This window comes from Leptonychotes weddellii, chromosome 5 (genome assembly GCF_054177405.1).
Source record: "Leptonychotes weddellii isolate Sample4059 chromosome 5, ASM5417740v2, whole genome shotgun sequence".
In the NCBI taxonomy this organism is placed as follows: Eukaryota; Metazoa; Chordata; class Mammalia; order Carnivora; family Phocidae; genus Leptonychotes; species Leptonychotes weddellii.
Genome location: NC_138373.1, coordinates 131,539,861 through 131,552,490, shown reverse-complemented (window position 1 = coordinate 131,552,490; position 12,630 = coordinate 131,539,861). Strand labels below are relative to the sequence as shown.

The following is a 12,630-nucleotide window of genomic DNA, read 5'->3' as shown; positions in this document are numbered from 1 at the left end:
AGAGTTGTTGCTATTCTTTCTTCGATCTCCTGTTGAGTTTGTAGGTGTTCAGAATGGTTCGATCCCTATCCAGCTGAATTCCTGAGAGGAGACGAAATCCAGGTCTCCTACTCCTCTGCCATCTTGCTCAGCCCCCCTGGAAAGAGGACTTTTAATTTATGATTACACCTGAAACATCACACCAGGATATATATAAATGTTTATTTCTTTTCCTGGAATGTGATGAGCTCTTTGGACACATAAACAGGTGCTTTTTCAGTTTGGAAAATTGTTTTTTATTTACATTTTCACTATTATTTATTCTTATTTGCCTGGGATTTCTTCTTTTCTTTCAAATCTATATTGATTCTCTATTTTTATTCCATGTTTTCATCTTCTCTATCATAATTTTCTCATCTTTGTTCTTTCCCACTATGTCTGGAAAAGATTTGGAAGCTTCTTTATATCACTGATGTAATTTTATGTAATATTATTTCTGCTCCCTTGCTTCTGCAATGAATTTTAACCATGCTATTTTTTTCTTACTGTCTTGAAATCCTTATTTAGTCACCTCTCTTTTTTATCTTTTTATGTTCTCCTTTTAGCTAATCATGTTTTCCCCTTACCGTTTTCTGCTCCTGTTTCAAAGAGGCCAAGATTTCTTGCATTCTACTAAGAATGCCTACTCATTTTCTAAACCTTAGAATGGATTATATATTAGTCTATTTTCAGAATTATTTTCTTCCTCGATTTTTTAGTTTCTGTTTCTTTTTCCTTACTCCACAGTATTTTCATTGCTGTCTCTTTTCTTGTTCTTTGGCTATCATTGAATGAAGCCAAATCTTTCTAGCTTTTGTATTGGTCAACAGACAAATTGTGTGGATTGCCCTTGGCCCAATTCATATTCTTAGATAATGGTTAAGTCTCTTTCAAATCTATAGCTGGAGAGAAGGTTGATATAAACAGCTCCTGAATCAATTCTCAGTTTCTTGCAAGAATATGCCTAGTTCAGCTATGTACCACTGTGGCTGCTACATATCCTACAGGAAATGTCCTGTTCTTTTCTATTCTGAATGATAAGCTCTATAAAGTACTGCAATTTTCAGGACATGTTTCTTCTAGGAATTTCTGATAGTGTTCAGTTCTTGCTGTAGTGTTTTATTTGTGGAAACTACATCTCTTTGGCAATAATGCTTCATTACTAGACCTGCATTGTCCCACTGACTTTCTGGGATTTTCTTTCTTTGACTAAACAAAGAATAGGAGTCAGGAGGCAAAAAATGGAAGTGTAACCACAGTATTCTCGTTGTCCCAAAACACAATAGAAGCATATAGAAGGACAGAAACTTAATATTCTGCTTGCTATTGATGTTGAGGATCCAGTCACTGAAACTTCAGTGGGACAGGTGCAAAGTATCATCCCTATTTATGAAGTGATCTCTGGATCACCTATGAGGTGACCTTTAGAAAGTTTTTGTTTTTTTCTAATCATACCAACTCTCACGTACTTATCAAAGACTCTTTGCGAAATCTGAGTTTAGGTGGCCTATCAACCTTAGTGTTCAGTGTTGTTTTGTAACACTTTCTATCATCTTCATAGACCTTTCAGTGGGAAGTACGGGAGAAGACAATGGGAACAACGAGCCAAATGCTATTTAAATGAAAGGTCTAAGTGGGGACATTTTTGCTTCATTCATTTATTAAACTTTTTTCTTATTAGAAGGTATTAAGAATCAGTTCCATTACTGGTGAGTTAGACAGTTATTCACTTGTTTTATTCATAAGCATCTTCTGTAATTACTGGTCTTAAAGTTCCCAGATTTCTTTGGTGTCGCTCTTGTGTCCTCATCACATGTTACTACCAAGAGTTGTATTGCAGAAATAAAAAAGAAGAAAAGTAGAGAAATTCAAAAGTATTTATAGACTTGTTTATGTATAATTTTCCATCTGAATGAAGAATTGCTCTTTTATTTTATTTTTTGGGGGGTATTTGGGAATTTTTATTATACTATTTTCATGTGGTTCAAAAATTACATAAGAAAAGTTTTTTGAAATTGTATAGATAATAAAGGGGAACATACAGATAAATTTTAGCACATCCAGGGGCTTGAGGCTATTTTGTATCACTCACTCTATTGTCTGATATAGAGAAGGTGGTCAATATAATAACATAAAACTTAAACAAAACAGAAAAAAACAGTCACCCTGAAGCCCCTCTTACTGGTCAAGGTATTAATTCCCACCACAGCTTCTTGCCCGATCACCTGGCTCTTTTACACATACGCAGTCTTACACTTTTCCAACGAGTATTTATTATTAGTTAAGCCATGATTCAGAATCCCAGGGTGGGGATCACCATGCACCCAGGTCCCTGCTTCACCTCCCTGGGAGAAGGAGGGAGGACAGAGGAGAGGTGGGTGAAGCCAGTTCAGATCTTCCCAGGAAATGTGCCTTCTGCCCGCGGGTCGTCCCAGGCTGACACCCAGGATATGGGGCAGAGGGTCTTGTACACACGACGGTACCATTCACACATGGAGACATCACCCACTTAAGCAGTCATTGCCTTCTCACAGCGGTGGAAGTCCAGGTAGTTCTGCCAGCAGTTCCTGGTCTGGTTCTGGTTGGGGATGCAGCTGTCAAAAGGGGCAGTCTGGTAGTTCTTGATTTTGGTCTTGATGTCTTCTGCCGTGGTGCTGATTCTAAACACACCACAGCAGCACCTTGCAGCTCAATGTGAACCTCAGCAAAGACGCCAGAGTCGGACTGTGCTCTTTTATTTTTTTAAGATTTTTAAAATTAATTTGAGAGAGAGAGCAGGAACTGGGGGGAGAGGCAGAGGGAGAGGGAATACCTGATTCCCCACAGAGCACAGAGCCTGACATAGGGCTCTATCCTAGGATCATGACCTGAGTTGAAGGCAGACACTTAACTGACTGAGCCACACAGGCACCCCAAGAATTGTTTATTTTTGAAAACAATTGGAAAAATAACTAATGCATTCTGGACATCTGCACTGACCAGCACTGTGCTAAATGACTTAAGGTATTTTTTTCCTATTTAAACTTTTGAAAGAGAGGACATCTAACTATCATTAATACAGATGAGATAAAAATGAGCCTCAGGGAAGTCAGGTGAGCTGTTTAATGTCACAGCTAAATTTTTATCCCAGCTCAGATCTGCGTGACCAAAGTCCCTGGCTTTTCCAGCACAACATGATGAATCTTTAACATATGAAAGCAATGAACATACACATTTTGAGTACTGTCTTTATGCAAATTTTTAACCAAAATATAAAAAATAAATAAATTGTGCCAAAATCAATGTTTCCAGATCTTTGATTTTCTACCTTTTGCTGCAAGACAAAGTTTAGCAAAGTAAAAGTTACAATGCTTTTAAAAATCTTTCTACTTTATTATAATGCACCATAAACTGTTTACAAAATTAAAATATTTGAATCATCATTGCATGTTATGTAATAATTTACTATTTGAAACTACTTGTTTTGAATGCTGGAATCCATTATTAATAATTTTTGGAAAACAGAGGCTTCCAGATAGAAGGACATTGAAAGTAAGTTTTAGGGTTTATTCCCTACCCTACCACCTGGAAATGCTAGGGATCCTACCTCTTTGTTGTATAGGTCAACTCCCAGAGGAATGCAACACCACTGTGCTCCAACGGCCATAAAGCCTGCTAGGAAAGGGTCAAGTAGTAGAATTAGTATGACTTTGTGGGGAAACCATGGATTAAAGCTGTAGCCCTAATTGTGGAGAGGAGGCAACAGTGAGACAGTCTCCAAGGAAACGCAAGTAGATACAGGCTATTTATGGGCCAGATGGAAAGAACTTAGGGGACATAAGCTGCAGAGCTAGGAATTCTGCTTGAAAATAAGACATGAGAGAACAGGATGGGTCTAGCTCTGGGAAAATAAACATAGGACAAGTGCAAATGGACACAACTCAAGCTAGCTGATGGAGTCCAACATCATGTCTTCACACCACCAGTGTTCAGGGTTAGAAAAGCAAAGAACCCTGGATAGTAAGGTGGCCCAGCACAAGAGAACCTATGTCACTCCCCCAACCCCCACCATCACCATTATACATACATATAAACAAGCAAACATATTTTGCAGGAATGTGCTTGTCTTTTCAAATTTTAGGAGACGGGCAAACCAGGTCAGGTAGCTTGATGGTCTTGCCAATACAAATCTTGTACAGGTGTTGTTTTATAAGGAAATCAGATTCTTATAGCAGTTTACATGCTGACACTTAAGAGGATTGCAAATCTCCATTGGCTCTTCTTTGAATATTTTGCTCTGAACAGTAGCTGAAAGGGGATTTTTGTAGGTTTATTTTTAAATTTTTTATTTGATTATTTTTTTCAAGTTTTTATTTAAAGTCTATTTATTTAACATATTGATAATATTGGTTTCAGGAGTAGAATTTAGTAATTCATCAGTTACATGTAACATCCAGTGCTCAAGGCAACAGGTGCCCTCCTTAATAGCTATCACCGATTTAGCCCATCCCCCACCCATCTCCTCTCAATCAACCCTCAGTTTGTTCTCTACAGTGAAGTCTCTTATGGTTTGCTTCTTTCTCTTTTTTTTCCTTCCCAAATGTTCATCTGTTTTCTTTCTTAAATTCCACATATGAATGAAATCATATGGCATTTGGTCTTTCTCTGACTGACTATATTTCGCTTAGCATAATACACTCTAGCTCCATCCACATTGCAAATGGTGAGATTTCATTCTTTTTGATGACTGAATAATATTCCCAGAACACACACACACACACACACACACACACACACACACCACATCTTTATTCATTCATCAGTCGATGGACATTTGGGTCTTTCCATAATTTGGCTATTGGTGATAATGCTGCTATCAACATTGGGATGCTGGTGCACCTTAGAAACAGTGTGCTTGTATCCCTTGGGTAAATACCTAGCAGTGCAATTCCTGGGTCACAGGGTAGTTCTAACTTTTTGAGGAACCGCCATACTATTTTCCAGAGTGGCTGCACCAGTTTGCATTCCTACCAACAGTGTAAGAGGGTTTCCTTTCTTCACATCCTCGCCAACATCTGTTGTTTCCTGACTTGTTGATTTTAGCCATTCTGACTAGTATGAGGTGGTATCTCATTGTGGTTTTGATTTGTATTTCCCTGATGATGAGTGATGTTGAACATCTTTTCATGTGTCTGTTAGCCATCTGGATATCTTCTCTGGAAAAATGTCTATTCATGTCTTCTGCCCATTTCTTAACTGAATTATTTAGGTTTTGGGTGTTGAGTTTGATAAGTTCTTTATAGATTTTAGATACTAACCTTTTATCAGATATGTTGTTTGCAAATGTCTTCTCCCATTCTGAAGGTTGCCTTTTAGCTTTATTGATTGTTTCCTTTACTGCACAGAAGCTTTTTTATCTTGATGAAGTCCCAATAGTTCATTTTTGCATTTGCTTCCCTTGCCTCTGGAGACATGTCTAGTAAGAAGTTGCTATGGCCAAGGTCAAAGAGGTTGCTGCCTGTGTTCTCCTCTAGGATTTTGAGGGCTTCCTGTCTCACATTTAGGTCCTTCATTCATTTTGAATTTATTTTTGTCTATGGTGCAAGAAAGTGGTCCAGTTTCATTCTTCTGCATGTTGCTATCTAGTCCTCCCAACACCATTTGTTGAAGAGACAGTCTTTTTTCCATTGGATATTCTTTCCTGCTTTGTCAAAGATCAGTTTACCATATAGTTGTGGGCCCATTTCTGGGTTCTCTTATCTGTTCCATTGATCTATGTGTCTGTTTTTGTGACAGTACCACACTGCCTTGATGACTACAGCTTTGTAATATAGCTTGAAATCCAGAATCAAAATGCCTTCAGTTTTGTTTTTCTTTTTCATGATTGCTTTGGCTATTTGGGGTCTTTTGTGGCTCCATACAAATTTTAGGATTGTTTATTCTAGCTCTGTGAAAAATGTTATTAGTATTTTGAGAGGGATTGCATTAAATGTGTAGATTGCTTTGGGTAGTATAGACATTTTAACAATATTTGTTCTTCTAATCCACGAGCATGGAATGTTTTCCAATTCCTTTTGTTCTCTTCAATTTCTTTCATCAGTGTTCTAAAGTTTTCAGAGTACAGATCTTTTATCTCTTTGGTTAGGTTTATTCCTAGGTATCTTACGGTTTTTGATACAATTGTAAATGGGATCAATTCCTTCATTTTTCTTTCTGCTTCTTCATTATCAGTGTATAGAAATGCAATAGATTTCTATAAATTGATTTTAATTCTGCAACTTTGTTGAACTCGTGTATCAGTTCTAGCAAGTTTTTGGTGGAGTCTTATGGTTTTCTACAGAGTATCATGTCATCTGCAAATAGTGAAAGTTTGACTTCTTCCTTGACAATTCGGATGCCTTTTATTTTTTGTTGTTGGTGTCTGATTGCTGAGGCTAGAACTTCCAGTACAATGTTAAATAACAATGGTAAGAGAGGACACCTTTGTCTTGTTCCTGACCTTAGAGGAGAAGCTCTGTTTCTCCCCATTGAGGGTGATATTAGCTGTGGGTCTTTTATGTATGGCCTTTATGATGTTGAGCTTTGTTCCCTCTAACCCTACTTTGTTGAGGGTTTTATCAAGAATGGATGCTGTACTTTGTCAAATGTTTTGTCTGCATCTACCTAAAGGATCCTAAAGAAAGGATCATATGGTTCTTATCCTTTCTTTTATTAATGTGGTATGTCACATTGATTGATTTGTGAATATTGAACCACACCTGTAGCCCAGGAATAAATCCTGCTCGATGGTGGTGAATAATTCTGTAATGCACTGTTGGATTTGATTTGCTATTATCTTGTTGAGAATTTTTGCATCCACATTCATCAGGGATATTGGCCTATCATTCTCCTTTTTAGTGGGGTCATTGTCTGGTTTCAGAATCAAGGTAATGCTAGCCTCATAGAATGAGTTTGGAAGTTTTCCTTCCATTTCTAGTTTTTGGACCAGTTTGAGAAGAATAGGTGTTAACTCTTTTTTGAATGTCTGGTAGAATTCCCCTGGGAAGCCATCTGGCCTGGGACTTTTGTTTGTTAGGAGATTTTTGATTACTCATTTAATTTCTTTGCTGGTTATGGATCTATTCCAATTTTCTATTTCTTCCTGTTTTGGTTTTGATAGTTTATGTTTCTAAGAATTTATTCATTTCTTCCAGATTGCCTAATTTTTTGGCATATAATTTTTCATAATTTTTCCTATAATTGTATTTCTGTGGTGTTGGTTGTGATCTCTCTTCTTTCATTATTAATTCATTTATTTGGGTCCTTTCTTTTTTCTTTTTGATAAGTCTGGCTAGGAGTTTATCAATTTTATTAATTCTTCCAAAGAACCAGCTCTTAGTTTTGTTGATCTGTTCTCCTGGGTTTTTGTTTCTATGCCATTTATTTCTGCTCTAATCTTTATTATTTCCCTTCTTCTGCTAGCTTTAGGCTTTACTTACTGTTTCTTTTCTAGCTCCTTTAGTTGTAAGGTTAGGTTGTATTTGAGATTGTTCTTGTTTCTTAATGTGGTAAGATTGCTTCTTGCTTATTTAGTTGTAAGGTAAGGTTGTATTTGAGATTTTTCTTGCTTCTTGAGGTAGGCCTGTATTGCTATATACTTCCCTCTTATGACCACCTTTGCTGCATCCCAAAGGTTCTGGACTGTCATCATTTCATTTTCAGTTGCTTCCATGTATTTTTTTAAATTTCTTCTTTAATTTCCTGGTTGGCCCATTCATTCTTTAGGAGGATGTTCTTTAACCTCCATGTTTTTGTGGTCTTTCTAAATTTTTTCTCATGGTTGACTTCAAGTTTCATAGTATTGTAGTCAGAAAATACGCATGATATGATCTCAAACATTTTGTACTTGTTGAGGCCTGATTTGTGACCCATAATGTGATCTATTCTGAAGAATGTTCCATGTGCACTGGAAAAGAATGTGTATTCTGTTGCCTTAGGATGAAATGTTCTGAATAGATCTTTTAAGTCCATCTGGTCCAGTTTGTCATTCAAAGTCATAGTTCCTTGTTGATTTTCCACTTAGATGATATGTCCATTCCTATAAGGAGGGGGTTAAAAGTTGGGGGCATAAATATTTACAATTGTTAGATCTTCTTGTTGAATAGACCCCTTTATTATGATATAGTGTCCTTCCTATCTCTTCTTACAGTATTTGGTTTAAAATCTAGTTTGTCTGATATAAGTAGGGCTATGTTGGCTTTCTTTTGACGTCCATTAGCACAATAGATGGTTCTCCATCCCTCACTTTCAATCTGGAGGTGTCTTTAGGTCTAAAATGAGTCTCTTGTAGTCCTCATATAGATGGGCCTTCTTTTTTATCCATTCTGACACCCTACATCTTTTGACTGGAACACTTAGTCCATTTACATATAGAATGATTATCAATAGATAATCAATAGATATGAATTTAGTGCCATTGTATTACCTGTAAAGTCATTGTTTCTGGAGATTTTCTCTGTTCCTTTCTAGTCTTTGTTGCTTTTGGTCTTTCCCAAAGAGTCCCCTTTACTATTTCCTGCAGGGCTGGTCACGAACTCCTTTAGTTTTTGTCTGGGAAAATCTTTTTTTTCTCCTTCTATTCTGAATGACAGCCTTGCTGGATAAAGTAATCTTGGCTTCATATTTTTCCCATGCAGCAGGTTGAATATATCATGCCACTTTCTTCTGGCTTGCCAAGTTTCTGTGGATAAATCCATTGCTAAACTGATTTGTCTTCCCTGGTATGTTAGGAATTTCTTTTCCCTTGCTGCTCTCAGGATTCTTTTCTTATTCCTGTATTTTGCAAATTTTACTATGATATGTCTTAATGTTGGCTGGCTTTTGTTGATCTTGATAGGTATTCTCTGTGCCTCCTGGATTTGGATCTGTTTCTCTCCCCAAATTAGGGAAGTTTTCAGCTACAATTTCCTCAAATAAACCTTCAGCCCCTTTTCCCCCTCTCTTCTTCTTCTGGGACTCCTATGATATGTTATTATGCTTTATGGAGTCACTGAGTTCCCTAAGACTACCTTCATGATCCAATATTTTTCTTTCCCTCTTCTTTTCAGGTTCAGTATTTTCCATAATCTTATCTTCTATATCACTTATTTGTTCCTGTGTTTCTTCCATCCTTGTGGCTATTACATCCAGTTGGTTTTGCATCTCATTTATAGCATTTTTTATTTTGACCTGATTAGTTTTTAGGTCTTTTGTCTCTGCAATAAGGGTTTCTCTGGTTTCTTCTATGCTTTTCTCAAGCCCAAGCTAGTATTCTTATGATTGTTGTTTTAAATTCTGGTTCAAGCATATTACTTATATCTATTTTGATTAGCTCCCTGACCATGACCTCTTCTTGCTCTTTCTTTCAGGATGAATTCCTCTGTCTTGGCATTTTGTCTAGATCTCTGTCTTTTCTGTGTTAGGAAAGCCTGTGCCTAGTTCTATTTCCACTAGAGCTCAGGCTTTGCAGCACTTCATGATTAGCACACTGGTTGCGATTGTGGGGTTTGTGCTCTTCTGGGGGAGGGGCCTGCTGTGCCCTGGCTCTCAATCACACTTGCCCTATTAAAAAAGGCACCTGCAGAGCGCAGGGGGGTGGGGCTTGGTGTAAGCTCAAGCCTCCACTGTGTGCACTGTGCCCCTCGCTGAGGTCAGCCTGTGGTGATAGGAGGAGTGAAAAAATGCACCACCTTACTCTCTTCCCTAGAGAGGGGAGTTCATGACTACTGCTGTTTGGGAAACTCTTAACAGAAGAGTGAACAATTTCCCGTGTTGTGTTCCAGGCTTCCGTCAGATCCCTGTCTTCACCCTGTCTGTATCTGAGCCCTCTGCCCACCTGGCAGCACAGTGCCCCTGTGTTTTATCTCAGGAGCGCAGCTGGGTTCCAAAACTCCAAATTTTAGGGACCCAAAGCAGCGCAGACCCATGATGATCCTCTGGAGGAGGAACTCACCATGCTGTGGCTGGTGCCGGTTTGTCCCAGAACGGCAGTCACACGAATGTGCGTGCAGGGGCTTGGAATTTATGGCAAAGCATTAGTAAAAAGCTAGCGTCTAGATTAGATGCCCTCAGCAGGCATCTCTGCTTCTGTGCTAATGAATGGGGCAGTTCAATGGCACCTTGCCATCTCTTTTGTCCCCGGAGATGCAGTGCCACCTCTCCCAAATGCACTCCAAGAAGGGGAACTCTCTCTCCTGGTGCAAACCCATGTGATCTTCAGAGCACATTGTCCACTCCCAGGCCTCTGCCCTCCTTCTCTACAGGAGCACTGCTATGCCCACCAGTCTCCACTCAGAGGTAGTGCAGACTTCTAAAATTTCAGACTTTCAGCTCCGCTGCTTGTAAAACTTGTGATAATCAGCCCCTTTCATTTTCTCAGTCAATGGTTTTGGGAAGTGTTTTTCTTGTGTAATCCCCTGCATGTTGCTCTCTCTGTCTCTCTCTCTCTCTCCCTTTCTCTCTCTCTCTCTCCTCTCTCCAGAATCAGGGCTCCCTCCCTTCTGCAGCACCCACCATTCTTTTCTCCCCCAAATCACATCACTGCACCTCCCGCCTTCCACAATGTGTCTCTTTTCTCCCTTCAGTGTGCAGTTTGTTCTTTCTGTCTTCAGACTGATTTCCTGGGTGTTCAGAATAATTTGAGAATTATCTAGTTGTGTTCGAGGGAGAGGCAAGCATAAGGTCCTCCTACTACTCCACCATCTTAAGTCCTCCTTTCTGTCTATAGGTTTAGTAAAGATGAAGTTTTATGAGTAAAAAGTGCAACCCATATTACAGAATTAATTTTAGAAGATTAAAATAGACACTAATATATATTAATGGTCTGTTAAATGTAGGGTGACCATACAATTACATATAGAGAATATGTTATTTAATAGACACCTAGAACTTCGGCATAAATTCACATCAAAATACTAATAACTTAGAGCTCAGAACATTATGATTCTGGTGTCAGCAATAACTGCTCCTAACAATAATTGGTGACACCCTTAGTTATCCACTGCTCCTCTTTTACTTCTCACATTAGTCACAGAAATAATCCATCCAATCCAGTTTACTACAGGCAATATAAATCATAACTGTTTCTATGTCTCTAAGTTAACCTAAGTGTTCAAATTTAAGGGTAAAAACTTACTTCATTAATGGTAGTTCTCTTGCTTTAGTTTAGTTGTGTCTTTATTTCTTTACTACAACATAGATACTTGCAAATAGAAAGATTTCACTATGTAATTAATGAACTATCTTAAGAAAAACATAATGAACCAAATACAGAAATGTATATAAAAAATAATGTATAATGACCAAGTTTGCTTAACCTTAGAGAATCTATTAATATAACTCAGCATAAAGTAATTTCCTTTAACAGATTAAAGGAGAAAAATCATACAAGTACTTTAGCCAATTATTTTAACCAAATTAGCATTAGCTATAAGTCAACGTAAATCCATGTGAAAAACTCAGCAAACTAAGAATAGAAGAAACTTAATTTATTTTTTTAAAGATTTTATTTATTTATTTATTTATTTGAGAGAGAGAGAAGGAGGGAGAGGGAACACAAGCAGGGGGAGGGGCAAAGGGAGAAGCAGATTCCCTGCTGAGCCACTTAGATCATGACCTAAGCCTAAAGGCAGATGCGTAAGGGACTGAGCCACCCAGGCGCTCCAGAAGAAACGTAATCTAATAAAAAGCATATGCAAAAAAACTATGGCAAACTTACAAAGCTTACAAAGAAAAGGAAAATATCATTATCAACAAATGATCTGATTCTCTAAATATAAGTCTCCAAAGAATACAGAAAAATTACCAAATTAGTAAGAGTTTAGTCAAAATTAATGTACAAACAAAACTAAATTTTTATATCCCAGTAACATACATTAGAAAACACAATTTTTGTACATTAAAAATATATGAATTTAAGAAGATGGTAGTGCAGTGGACATAAAAATTTAATCAATGGAAAAACAAATGAGAGCCCCAAAACTAGACTCATGGAAATCTAGAAACTTGATTCACGACAGACTTGTAAATGCAAATCAGTGGGAAAGAAGATATTATTTAGTAAATGCTATAGAGACATTTTGTTATCCATATGGGGGAAAAAGTAAATATTGTGCTTCACAAATCAATTTTAGATGGATTAAAGACTTAAATAGGGTAGAAACCTTTAAAATATTTAATAATAAGAAGAATATTTCAAGGTAGGGAAAGATATATATATATTTTTTGGGGGGGGGAAAGATATATTAAACAAGATTTTTTTTAAAGATTTTATTTGACAAACAGAGGAGAGCACAAGCAGGGGGAGCAGTAGAGGGAGAGGGAGAAGCAGGTTCCCCACTAAGCAGGGAGCCTGATGCGGGGCTCAAGCCCAGGACCCTGGCATCATGACCTGAGCCAAAGACAGACGCTTAACCGACTGAGCCACTCAGGCACCCTTAAAAAAGGTTTTTAAAATGCCAATCATAAAGATAAAGATTGATAAATGTGACTACACTAAAATTAACAACTAATTTCAACAAAAGACCCATAAAGAGAGCAAAAAAAGACAAGTAACAGCAAGATCTTGATCTTGAAAATATTCCCAAGGATAAATAATTTCATTCCTAAAAATGTAAT

General features: G+C 37.6%; 1 pseudogene; it reads right to left on the bottom strand.

Annotated features, from left to right (window-relative positions):
- Window positions 1-2,274: 2,274 nt before the first annotated feature.
- LOC102738021 (cytochrome c oxidase subunit 6B1 pseudogene) lies at window positions 2,275-9,941 on the bottom strand (annotated as a pseudogene).
- Window positions 9,942-12,630: the final 2,689 nt, after the last annotated feature.